This window comes from Hesperophylax consimilis, unplaced genomic scaffold (genome assembly GCF_061612785.1).
Source record: "Hesperophylax consimilis isolate HC1 unplaced genomic scaffold, BYU_Hcon_1.0 scaffold_38, whole genome shotgun sequence".
Taxonomy (NCBI): Eukaryota; Metazoa; Arthropoda; class Insecta; order Trichoptera; family Limnephilidae; genus Hesperophylax; species Hesperophylax consimilis.
Genome location: NW_028301268.1, coordinates 362,838 through 375,000, shown reverse-complemented (window position 1 = coordinate 375,000; position 12,163 = coordinate 362,838).

Below are 12,163 nucleotides of genomic sequence, written 5' to 3'. Positions count from 1 at the left end.
TTGCGCCCGAGATATTAATTTGTTTACTGAATTTTCCAACTCACTCACTGTCAATTTACTATAGCGGCGCTGCGAAGGGTTTCTACAATTAAAAATAAATCTATTAATGTATGCTGTTACTCTCTGTAATTTGGAAAAATTGGAATATCTATCAAAAATGTCCCAGTCCTGTTTCACAGCAGACAACAGTGCCGAGCTTGTTTTGATCTCTGGTGGATCAATACAAAATGAGTTGGAATTTGGCCAGCACGCTGAATCCAACGTCAGCCAACCTGGACCATGCCACCAAATGCTGGAAATTAATAACTGTGAAACGCTGATTCCTCTGGAAAGCACGTCTGCTGCATTGTCTTCCGACCGTACATGGTTCCATTGCTCCGGCTGACTGGTTTCCTGGATTTCCGCCACTCTATTAGCAACGAAAGTGTTCCATCTTACCGGCTGATCCCTGATCCAGCACAGTACTATTTGGGAATCACACCAGTATGTAGTAGGTATATCCGGAGTACATAGAGCATCTTTAATGTAATTCACTAGTCTTGTCAGTAATACGGCTCCACATAATTCTAACTTGGGTAGAGAAACACTTTTCAAAGGCGCTACCCGTGATTTGGACATTATCAAATTGGAGTACTTCTTACCCAATTTGTCAGTAGACACCATATAAACACAGGACGAATATGCCTTTTCTGAGGCGTCACAAAATCCATGTAGCTGTAAATTTACATGATCTTGACATATTATCTTTCTACCTATTCTTAAATTATTTAATTGAGGCAGTTCATTCACATATGCTTCCCATGTCTTCAACATATCATATGGAATAGGCTCATCCCATTGAAGCTTTGCCTGCCACAATTTTTGCATCAATAATTTAGCAATAACAGTAACAGGACCTATTAATCCTAACGGGTCAAATATGGACGCAATGCATGACAGTATTTGTCGTTTGCTATTAATTGGATTTTTTAATAACTTCACTGTGTATAGGGAATTATCCTGCTGATTGTTCCAAGACAGGCCTAATATTTTGTTGTCATTTGAATCTGTACTAATAATCATATCTGACATGTTTTCTTCCTTCGAACATAACGAGGGCAAATTCGACCGCCATTTCCTTAAGTTCATCCCAGCGGATGCCATGATGGATATTAGTTGTTCTTTAATTATTAAACAGTTTTCTTCAGTTTCATCTCCAGTAATTAAATCATCCACATAAAAATTATTCTTTATAATCTGACTGACCTTGTGGTTTGATGATATATTTTCATTTCCCAGCTGTTGGAGGCATCTAGTTGCCAAAAATGATGACGGCCCCAGACCGTAGGTAACGGTGTTAAGTCGATAATGCTGAATTTCCTCCTCCGGGAAATTTTTCCATACTATTCGCTGTAGATCTCTGTCTTCGGGTCGCACCAATACTTGCCTGTACATTTTCTCAATGTCGGCTGTTATCGCGTACTGGTGTTTTCTGAAACATATCAATTGTGCGGCTAAATCTTTCTGTAAAACAGGTCCTATCATGAGAGCATCGTTTAACGATATACCATTGGATGATTTTGCTGAACCGTCAAATACCACTCGAGTCTTAGTGGTAGTGCTCGATTCTTTCAATACTGCATGATGTGGCAAATAAAAATAACAATCTTCATTAGAAGGTGCTTCGCACCGGGTCATGTGACCCAAGTCTATATATTCTTGCATGAATTCTTTATATTTTTTCATCAGGTCAGGATTTGAAGAAAATTTCCTTTGCAAATTGCAAAGTCTTTTTTCCGCCATGGGCAGCGTTTCTCCCAACTGTTTAACACAGGGGCGCTGTGGTAAGCTTACCATGAAACGACCATTGTCATTCCTTTTATAAGTGTCCTTGAAAATCTCCTCGCACGCTCGCTCCTCATGGCTCCGGTGCTTCACCGGTTGGAATTCTTCTAATTTCCAGAAGTTTTCAATCTGTTTATGGATTATATTTAATGATAGTTGACAAGATTTTACTGGCCTTTTTATTTTTGTTGTGACGATGGGTCCTGACACCAGCCATCCGAATTCAGTTCTCTGTAATATGGGTCCTGAGTCTCCATTTCGAAGTTGATCTTGCTTCATAATTTCCCAAAAGATTTCCGCTCCGAGTAGCATATCTATGGAGCTTGTTTCATAGAAGGCAGGATCCGCTAACTGAAGACCATCAGGTATGTTGGCATCCTTTCTCTGAAAAGAAATTTGCGGCAGATGACTTGTTACTTCTTTCAAAACGAGACATTCTATGTCTCTTTCATACGGTGAATAGTTCGAGAAAATTCTTAAATTTATGCTATTTTTAATATTCAATATTTTGTTTTGGATTCCGGTAATCGGTATGTTTGCCCTTTTGGGTTTTAATTGCAACCTTGTTGCAAATTCTTCTGTTATAAAATTGGATTGAGAACCACTATCCAATAAAACTCTAGCCTTAATCAAATTTCCGTTATTATTCAACACTTTAATAACGGCGGTAGATAACAAAACAAAACTATTAGATATTTTCGTAGAGTGATTTGTAACTAAAGGTTCATTATTTGATGTTGATGGTGAATCCTTATCCTGAGACTTCGAATTATCTGTTTCCTTTTTTAAATGCAACAAAGTATTGTGCGAGTTATTTTCGCATATACGACAATTGTATTTACTTTTACATTCTTTTAGCTTATGACCCAAGCACAAACATTTCAAACACGCATTTACTTGACGTATCTTTATAATTCTATCCTTAGTATTTAATATTAAAAATTTTTTACAATTATAAACCTTATGATCGCCCTTGCAAATAATACATTTTGTCATTTGAGGCGTTAAAGAAATCATAGCTTCTTTTCGGTATTTGAAAGGAAAAGTTTTATTTTGATTAAATTTTCCTTCAGTAATCCCAGCAAATTCTAAAATCTGAACTCGATCTGATAAATATTTTATAAACTCTTTATATGTGGGTAGATTCTCTTTTGTGGCAAATACTTCCCAATGATGTCGAGTTTCACTATCTAGTTTTCGCGACAATAAATATATTAACATGATATCCCAATTTTCGGTGGGTATATTTAACTTATTTAACGATTTTAAATGTAATTCGGATTCATCGATAAGATTCCTTAATGCTACGGAATTTTCAAATTTTATTTCAGGCAATTTAAATAATGCTTCAACGTGCTTATGTATAATAATTTTTATATTTTGATAGCGAGAAGTTAACATCTCCCATGCAGTATGATAGTTCTCCTGGTTATTTGGAAGTGAGGTTAATAATTTAGCTGCGTCACCTTCAAGGCATGATCGCAGATAATACAATTTTTGAATAACTTCTAAAGATGGATTATTTTCAACTAAAGCAACAAAAGTATCCCGAAAATTCAACCAATTTTCGTAACTCCCATTAAATTTTGGCAACTCAAGTATAGGCAAACGTATGTTATGTGATGTTGTATTCTGAACTTTATTTAACAATTTATCTTTAGCCTTAGCAACAAGATTATAATATAAATTTTCAAATGCTTGCCTTTCTGTTTTGGTTAATTCTTCCGGCGAAATTGCTTCTATGTTATCTTGTAATGAGTCGAAAGTGTCTAAAATTGGTTCAAGTTTCTTCAATCTGACTTCAATTTCAGATTGCGACAAATTATCACCGTTTATATATTCATTGAACCTAGTTAATTTCGCCTTGCAAATTCCACGCTGGTTAATCAAAGTTTTGAGATCCATTTTTAAATATCAAGAAAGGAGGTATTCACAGAACGTATTGTCAAATGATAATCACTTGTAATCAATCACTACACGTGCACTGTCCTTGATCACAGAACTTTACTAATTAACCGATAAACAATGAATTTTATCTGAATTTTATAAATGCAACAGCCCGATGGCTGTCAAAAAGAAAACAATTTGACACTATTGTTATTCTCTCCACAATCTCCACCGCGCATGCGTCAGCTTGCTTCGCGGCTGGGTTGGTGTTTTTTACCGACTCGCGGTAACTTTCGAAATTTAAACTAACGGATTTTCAAATATAACCGCTCGTAATAAATCTTTTAAGAAATTTAAAATACTTGCTTTGTATTCTAACTTCTTTTTATATTGTTGTAACAATTATTATTGCTTACTACAATTTCGATGATGGGTATGAAATCAATTCAAACAACACTTGGTAACAATCAGCCCGATTCAATTTTAAAACAAACAAAGAAATACGGCTGTGTAATAAATCATGCTCTCCTGCCTGGGAAAATAAGGTAGGTATATGGGATATGGTCACTTGCCCGTTTTTCTGAAGATCCCCTCTGATGTTGGATGTTGAAGATGTTTGCTGGTTCTTTTATCATCCGCGATTCAATCGATAATACGGATGCGGCACGAAGGTCCAATGTATAATTTTGGATCCAGGTAGAAATTTAAACCCACTTGTTTCGCCAGAAATGTTTATTGCAGAAGAGGAAGAAAATTATAAATCAACCTATTTATTGACTTTTAGCAGAGAAGAATTTATGGCGACATCTATTGAAAAAACTATCAACTTATTTATTAACTTCAGTCCGTTGGAAAGGCAAGCATCTACACACAGCGACATCTATGCAAAGCCAACCAAACTCCAATTTCTAACAATTGAAGACAATATTAGTGATTTTTAAACGAAAATCTGAAACAGATGTGACCGTTTCCTTTTCTGATTTTTCTGTTTCAGATTTTCGTTTAAAAATCACTAATATTGTCTTCAATATTTAAATATTATAATTTGAGGTTTTACTCAATAAGTTATTCCGAAAAATAATAATTCATTTCTAGACTTGCAGAAAAAGTCAATAGATGTCGCACATTAAAAATAAAAACAATAAGATAGGTTTATCTATAAGACGCTGTCTAGGATTGCATTTAGTTCGGGTTGAATCTTGCGATCATACATAAAGATAGTTGCCAATAAAAATGTGCGGTGAAAAAATGAAGACAACGTTGGTAGTTCTTATTCGAAGTATGATACAGTTAAAAGTGACCGATGAGGATAGGGTTTTATTAGCGCAGTTGGTAGAGCATTGTCCCGGAAAGACAAGGGTCCTGGGTTCGAGTCCCAGATGTGACCGTTTCCTTTTCTGATTTTTCTGTTTCAGATTTTCGTTTAAAAATCACTAATATTGTCTTCAATATTTAAATATTATAATTTGAGGTTTTACTCAATAAGTTATTCCGAAAAATAATAATTACATTTCATTAAAAGAAATGGTATACAATATTATTGTATCATATAAATGAGAAAATTTCAACAACATGTTCAATTCCTTTAGAATACATATAGTCCAGTCAAGTTAAACATGAAAAGGGGGTTGTGCTTGCAAAAGGTCCAGTCATTCTGAATTTTTTATATGTTGTTAGGACCTAAACCAGTATTAAAAAATTTTTTTTGCAACTTCGAAAGTGCTGTGCAAGCGGCGGTGGACCTAAAAAACCAGGAAATTTTCGGATTTTTTTCAGTTTTTGCTCAATATCTCAGTAAAGGAAGGGTCTGACCGGTAAAGTCTGTAAACATACTTTTAAAGAAGACTAAATTTGCTATAATTTGAAACCAAAGCAAGCTATATAAAGCCATTGATTTTCAAGATACAGTTCTTCAAAAATAGGCAATTTTTTCCAAAAAGTGAAATTTTTTCGAAATGGTCACTTATTTTGTAAAATAATTTCTAAAATACGCATCTCACGTCAAATATTGTATGAAATAAAGTTGTTGTAAATTTAATAAGCTTTTATTTAAGACTAGATTGATATCTGTAGACTAAACGGTTCTCTCAAAAATGGTAGATAACCAAAAACAGTCAAAAGTGGATTTTGGGTGAAATGCAAATAAACTGTTCTCACGTTTTTTAATGTTTTTATTTATCAAACAGTTAACAGATATTTGATGAAAAAAAGAAAAGATATTACATCTATCGGGAATTACGTCATCTTCAAACATTGTTTTATATACCTACATACCAAAATGCTTGTACAAACATCATGGTACCTACTATAAGGACAAATTACATGTACACAAAAAAATAAAATAATATAAATCATGTAGGTATTGTGTCTTGGTTGCCAAATCATGTCTTTCTTTTTATCTTAGCTGGGAAAGGCACCCAGTCTGTAGTCGGGTCATCTTCATCGTCCGAGCATTTAAGCTCCACATCCGGGACGTTAATGCAAAATTTGCCACCGCATAACTGACAGAGGACTGAGCAGTGGAGCCCAGCCTTTCTACACGAGCAGCTCCCAGAGCATCCTTTATTGCATTTACACGAAATTTTTCGCAAAAGGGCAGGAGGTGCGGGATCCATCGTGGTGGGGATGGGGGTGAGTACTTGAGAAGACAGCTTCCACCCCCATTCAGTGGGATTCAAGTTGACTCCCCGCCACTTCTGCACTTGGAGGTAGCACCTTGCTGCATGGTGGCCTGCAGCATCTTCCGTCGGTGGCAAACGGGCGAGGTTTATGTTTGTTGAAGTGACAAATGTCTTATACCTCAGGAAATCCAAAGTATCCCTCGCGATGTCACCCCCATATAGAGCCATGAAGCACTTGATGCCTGCTTCACTCACGGCTTGTGAGGTAGAGTCTGGCCGAAGGAAGACCTCCACTTGCTCAGCAAGTGGTTCACTCTTGCTCAGAAGTGTGCTGATTTTGGTCTTTCCTTGGCCAAACGGTGCTGAGGTGGTATCGCACCCGGCAAACGCGTGGGTAAATAGTACCGTTCCTGGTAATTGTCGGGAGTCCTGGTTGTTGTAGGAGGTCGTAGAGTAGTGACAGCAACCAGCTTCTCCCTTCGTGCTCTTCTAAAGATGGACGTTTGTCTCTTCAGCGCCTAAACCATTGAGAAGAACGAGCAGGTCGACATCTTCTCCCACTATGACGACCCGATCGGCATCTGCTTTTTTTGATAACGCCATTATGACGATCTCTCCATCAGCATCTTCTTCGGCAACAGCCACTTCTACTCCCTCCTTCTGAAAGGCGTCACAGAGAAGAGTTATAAGGCGTCTCTTATTGTTTTCATTGCCCAAAACATGCTCTTGAGCAATTTGAATTACTGTGGATTCATCGAAAGTCAATTCGTAGCTGGAATGAGCTGCGTAGCGCCGGAGTCGTTCCGCTGTTTTGGTGTTTTTTTTGGTAGCATCTTCGGGGTAGTCGTCAAAAACGATGGAGACGTTCTTCCCAAAGTGGTTTCGGACGTAGGTGGTATAACGCGCCAAAAGTGCTCGAACCGTGCTTTTCCGCCACACGACCTTGTGCAAGAGGTAGCCAACATCCAAAGTGACGTGAGTGCTGGCATCTATCGGCGTGTGGCTGGAAAGAGGAGTGAAGGCAGAGTACAGAGTAGATTTTGTGCCCTTGCGCATCCCTTGTGCATTGAACAGAGACATCGGGAACGGGGCCAACTCATATTTGAAGTCATCCTGTAAATCCTGTTCAGATTTCTTTGCAATACACACTCGCTGAAAAATTGTGAGCGGATCCACAGCCACTCTTCTGTTTTTGTCCGGCAGTTTAACGGTTGAGGTGATCGATGCCAGCGTGATTACTTTATTTTTCCGTTATATTACTACCTTGTCGTACATTTTCCCCACAATTTTCATTACTCCTTCCGATCCAACTCTCTGGGCTGTGTGGCAATTAATTTCAGGACCTGCCAGTAAACCACTACTGATAGAAATTAAACTGTCAGTTTTGGGAAATGGAGGGTGGAGAGCAAACCAGTTTTTTTAGTTTTTCCACATCACTATTATCTCGGATGATTCGAGAAGGTCTCATGTCTACATGCTGCTCTCCAGTATGACATGATAAGCTGCAAAAACTTTCCAGTTCTTCACAAATGTTCAACATAAACACCATTCCTGTTGTCCACCTTGCCAGAACACTTTGGGAGATTCCTCTTCCTTGGGTCAACCCACCGTAGGTTTTCATGGATCGCATCAGCTTCTGCTCAATTGTTAGGTCTGACCACAACCCAGACCAAAACTTGTCAGACCGGCAAATGGTGAAGGATCCTTTTGTGAACATGTCGTATTCACTTTTATCCATCCGATCTTGTAGAGCTATCATATCCTGAAGGTAGAGGTGCGCGCTCTTAGCATACAAAAAATGTCCAGCTGCGTGGAAAAAAGGGAGCATCTTGTGGACAGTGTACAAATGAAGGTTCCAATCACAAGCACGCTCTGCCTGGATGAATAGTTTTATCAAAGTGGTCATACGAAAGTATTGGACCCACAACTGTGATGTTGGACCATTCGCTTTAATTTTCTCCAAGGCACTTTTAAATTTTGCCTTTAGTATTTGGTAGGTATCAATTTCTTCTGCTGATATAGTGAGAGACCTTTCAGTGTCTCGCAGCAATTTTTCAGTCTCGTCTCGCTCCTCAGGAGTTATGTCAACCTCATAAAAAACAATGCTGGCCAGTGTGAGGTTTGCCAAAATGTGGGCTCGAACAGCTCATGAATATGCGTGCTCATTCATATGGGTACCCATGGGTATAGGTACTAATGGGTACTTGAAATTTGAAATAGTCGTAATTGTATTATAACCCTAGGATAAACCCACGATGATTAATGGATTTACTTCACAGCACAATATAACCATAAAAAGACGCGAGAACAGTTTATTTGCATTTCACCCAAAACCCACATGTGACCTTTTTTGGTTATCTGCCATTTTTGAGATAACCGTTTAGTCTACAGATATCAATTTAGTTTCAAATAAAAGCTTATTAAATTTACAACAACTTTATTTCATACAATATTTGACGTGAGATGCGTATTTTAGAAATTATTTTACAAAATAAGTGACCATTTCGAAAAAATTTCACTTTTTGGAAAAAATTGCCTATTTTTGAAGAACTGTATCTTGAAAACCAATGGCTTTATATAGCTTGCTTTAGTTTCAAATTATAGCAAATTTGGTCTTCTTTAAAATTATCTGTACAAACTTTACCGGTCAGACCCTTCCTTTACTGAGATATTGAGCAAAAACTGAAAAAAATCCGAAAATTTCCTGGTTTTTTAGGTCCACCGCCGCTCGCACAGCACTTTCGAAGTTGCAAAATTTTTTTTTTAATACTGGTTTAGGTCCTAACAACATATAAAAAATTCAGAATGACTGGACCTTTTGCAAGCACGGATGTACATCTTGACTGGACTAATAATGTACTGTAAAACTAAGTACAAAGGTTTGTTAAAAGTTGTTAAAAGTACATGTAAAATTTTTGCATAACAAGATTTACATAAAAATGCTAAAAAAAAATTATTTTTTTTTTTAATATATATTTTTTTTTAATTTTTTTTAATTTAAAAAAAAAAGAAAGACAAACATTCCCGGGTTACGAATAACCCAACAATGTTTGAAAATCTCCTACTACCACCAGGAATATGAAACTTCAACGCGTATAGCGGAATGGTTTTGAACTTTGTGATGTTTTGGACACTCACATAAAATAAACGAAACGAACGTGCTCAAAAAAAATTTTTGTTTAGACAACGACGGGAGATTTATGGACAGACAGGCCTGGAGTAAACACATTCACACGGGACAGGGCGCAGGGACGGGCAGTCAGGTTTGGAACTTGAGTGCGTTGACAGCTCCATGAAATCGATACAAATGAGAAGTGTTGTGTGAAATTGCAGTGAATTAGTGGATTCAGATGGTGTTAATAGTATTGTGGAATTTTGAACTAAAGTGAAATATTATTGAACCGGTTTTGTGCGAAGTGAAAGTGGTTGGACTCAGTGAGAAAACAATTAATAATAATGACAATAATAATAATTGGATGATTTGTAGAGCGCCGTTTTGTAAATACCCACCTCAGGGGCGCCAGGTGTTGTGCAATCGCGATTGTGTTATAAAGTTGTGTTGATTTAAACGTGATTTCGTATGCAGTTCGAACTAGATTGCTTGTCTTAAAAACATGAAAATAATAAAAATAATGATCGCGTTTTTAAAACAGAGTGAACATATAAAGGCAGGAAGTGTTTAATCGGGGTAAGTTATTGATTTGGCGAGATGGCATTCTATCCACGGAGACCGAAAACCAGAGAATCAAATAGATTATTAACTGTGGGTTCGAATCCTAACAGATTAGGGAGGTACAATTTTATTTACAGGAATATTTAATTACCCTTTTATAAGCGTAGGGAGGAGGTCGAAAATTAAAGTGATTTAGCTATATAGTGTAACCAGGTAAGCTCCACGCTGAGAATGAGAGGTGATTAACTGGGTGAGTTTTTATATTATTTATTAAATTTCAGAGGACCTTTTTAAAAGACGGATACAACCGAGGTACAGGAACTAAGTTTACGACACCTGCCGCCCAAATAATGTTATCATTAACAGGGATGTGCTAGGCGAACCGTCAATCAGCTGTGAGCGAGAGACGAGTCAACGACCTTTTCATATATAGGACAAGACGCAGGTACAGTCAGTCAAAGGGGGAAGTTTTGCTAGCGTATGCCGTCCCGAATTGAAAGCGATCGGATGCAACCAGACGGAACAAAATGAAAACTTTTCTTCTGTTATTTGACTTTCTAATTTAATACTTTTCATCTATTGTTTGACTTTCTAAGTTACGAATTGGGATGCACAAAAACAAATCTAAAGTCGAAAGAGGGAGATGGTAATCTCCGAAATAAAACTACCAACCGAACAACTTTTCTCAACAGGTACCTTTCGAGAGGTAGGCAGCCTCTTTAAATTAAATGCAAAAAAATCAAACCAATTATCCGTTTATACCTTACCTGAGAGGATAGGTATTCAGTAGGAGTTACCCATACCTAATACACGAGGATGCTAGTAACCTCATAAAATAAATACTGGAACCAAATATTAAAATACAGACAGTCCTCATCCCAAATTTGGCATATCGAGTAGACCTTACATATATCTCACATGATAATTGGCTGAATGGGTAGGCACACAACCTATCGTTAATAAGCGGGCAAAATGTCGACAAGATCGTCGTGTGTTATCTATGTATTGACCTAGAAAGGGATGTAAATCCCCGACGACGTGGGAGTTACAACGTTTTCTAGAGGTGGCACGTAACTTAGGACCTTACGTGTCACATTTTCACGACTAGATTCGTGATAAAGGGATGTTATGGTTTTCCCCTTCTACACTCAGTAAAGTAGTTTATCCTGGAGGTGTTTGAGATTGGGGCAATTCTGAAATTGGTGAGGAGACCTGGTTTTCTTTATTCTGGCGTGAAGGTTGCCGATTTGGAACAAGGGGAGACCCGGCCGGTTGTGATATCCAGACACGCAGATATCGATTGCCTTGTTCGAATTATCATCCATCAGTTTTGTTTGGTAAGCGGAGGAGCCAATCTTAGCTTGAAAAAAATTCATTTCCTTTCCTCTCCTTCCCCTCCCAAAATATATACATGGATGGCGCCGACAACTAACACCATAAACTTATCGTATGTATATCACATATATAAAATCTAACACTTTATTATATTCACATTACCCTACGATAGGTAGAATCGAGTAGCTAGTGGGGGGGGGGAGCAGGCGACTTAGAAGATAAGGTTTATAAAATGGTTTTAAAACACAGCGGTAATGAATTCAACTCACTCTATCTCAAAAGAACCAAGGGATACCACACATATATAGATAACTAGGTTTCTAAACCGAGAAACAAAAAACCCAACACAACGTTCGGTGAAGCCTTTTTATACTGAACCGTCACGTGAAATGAGTACGTTCAAGGTCGTACGTCACGTGGACAAACTAGGATGTACACACTTGAAGGGGTGTGTAATAAAGAGAGAGGCAAGGGATTGAAAGGCGGCAGGGAGGACCTTCCTACCCCGGATATATACATAACCAAAGCCTTATGGAAAAGTTACCTATGGGACTTACAGAAAATTTATCGTAGAAAGAAGAGAAGAAGGAGAAGTTTGAAGTAGAAAGGGCAGATCATTACATCTGGTGCCGTGACCAGGAGATAGATTTAAAAGCTGGCTTGAGTTCATAACTGTTGTTGAGGAAAAAAATGGATTTCATAAACCTTATTAATTCACACTAACAGAAAAAGAAATGGTACCTATCGTCAAAAATGATAACAGAGACATCGTACTTCAAAGGCAAAATAGAATAAACAGACAGACCCGAAAAACATTGAATTC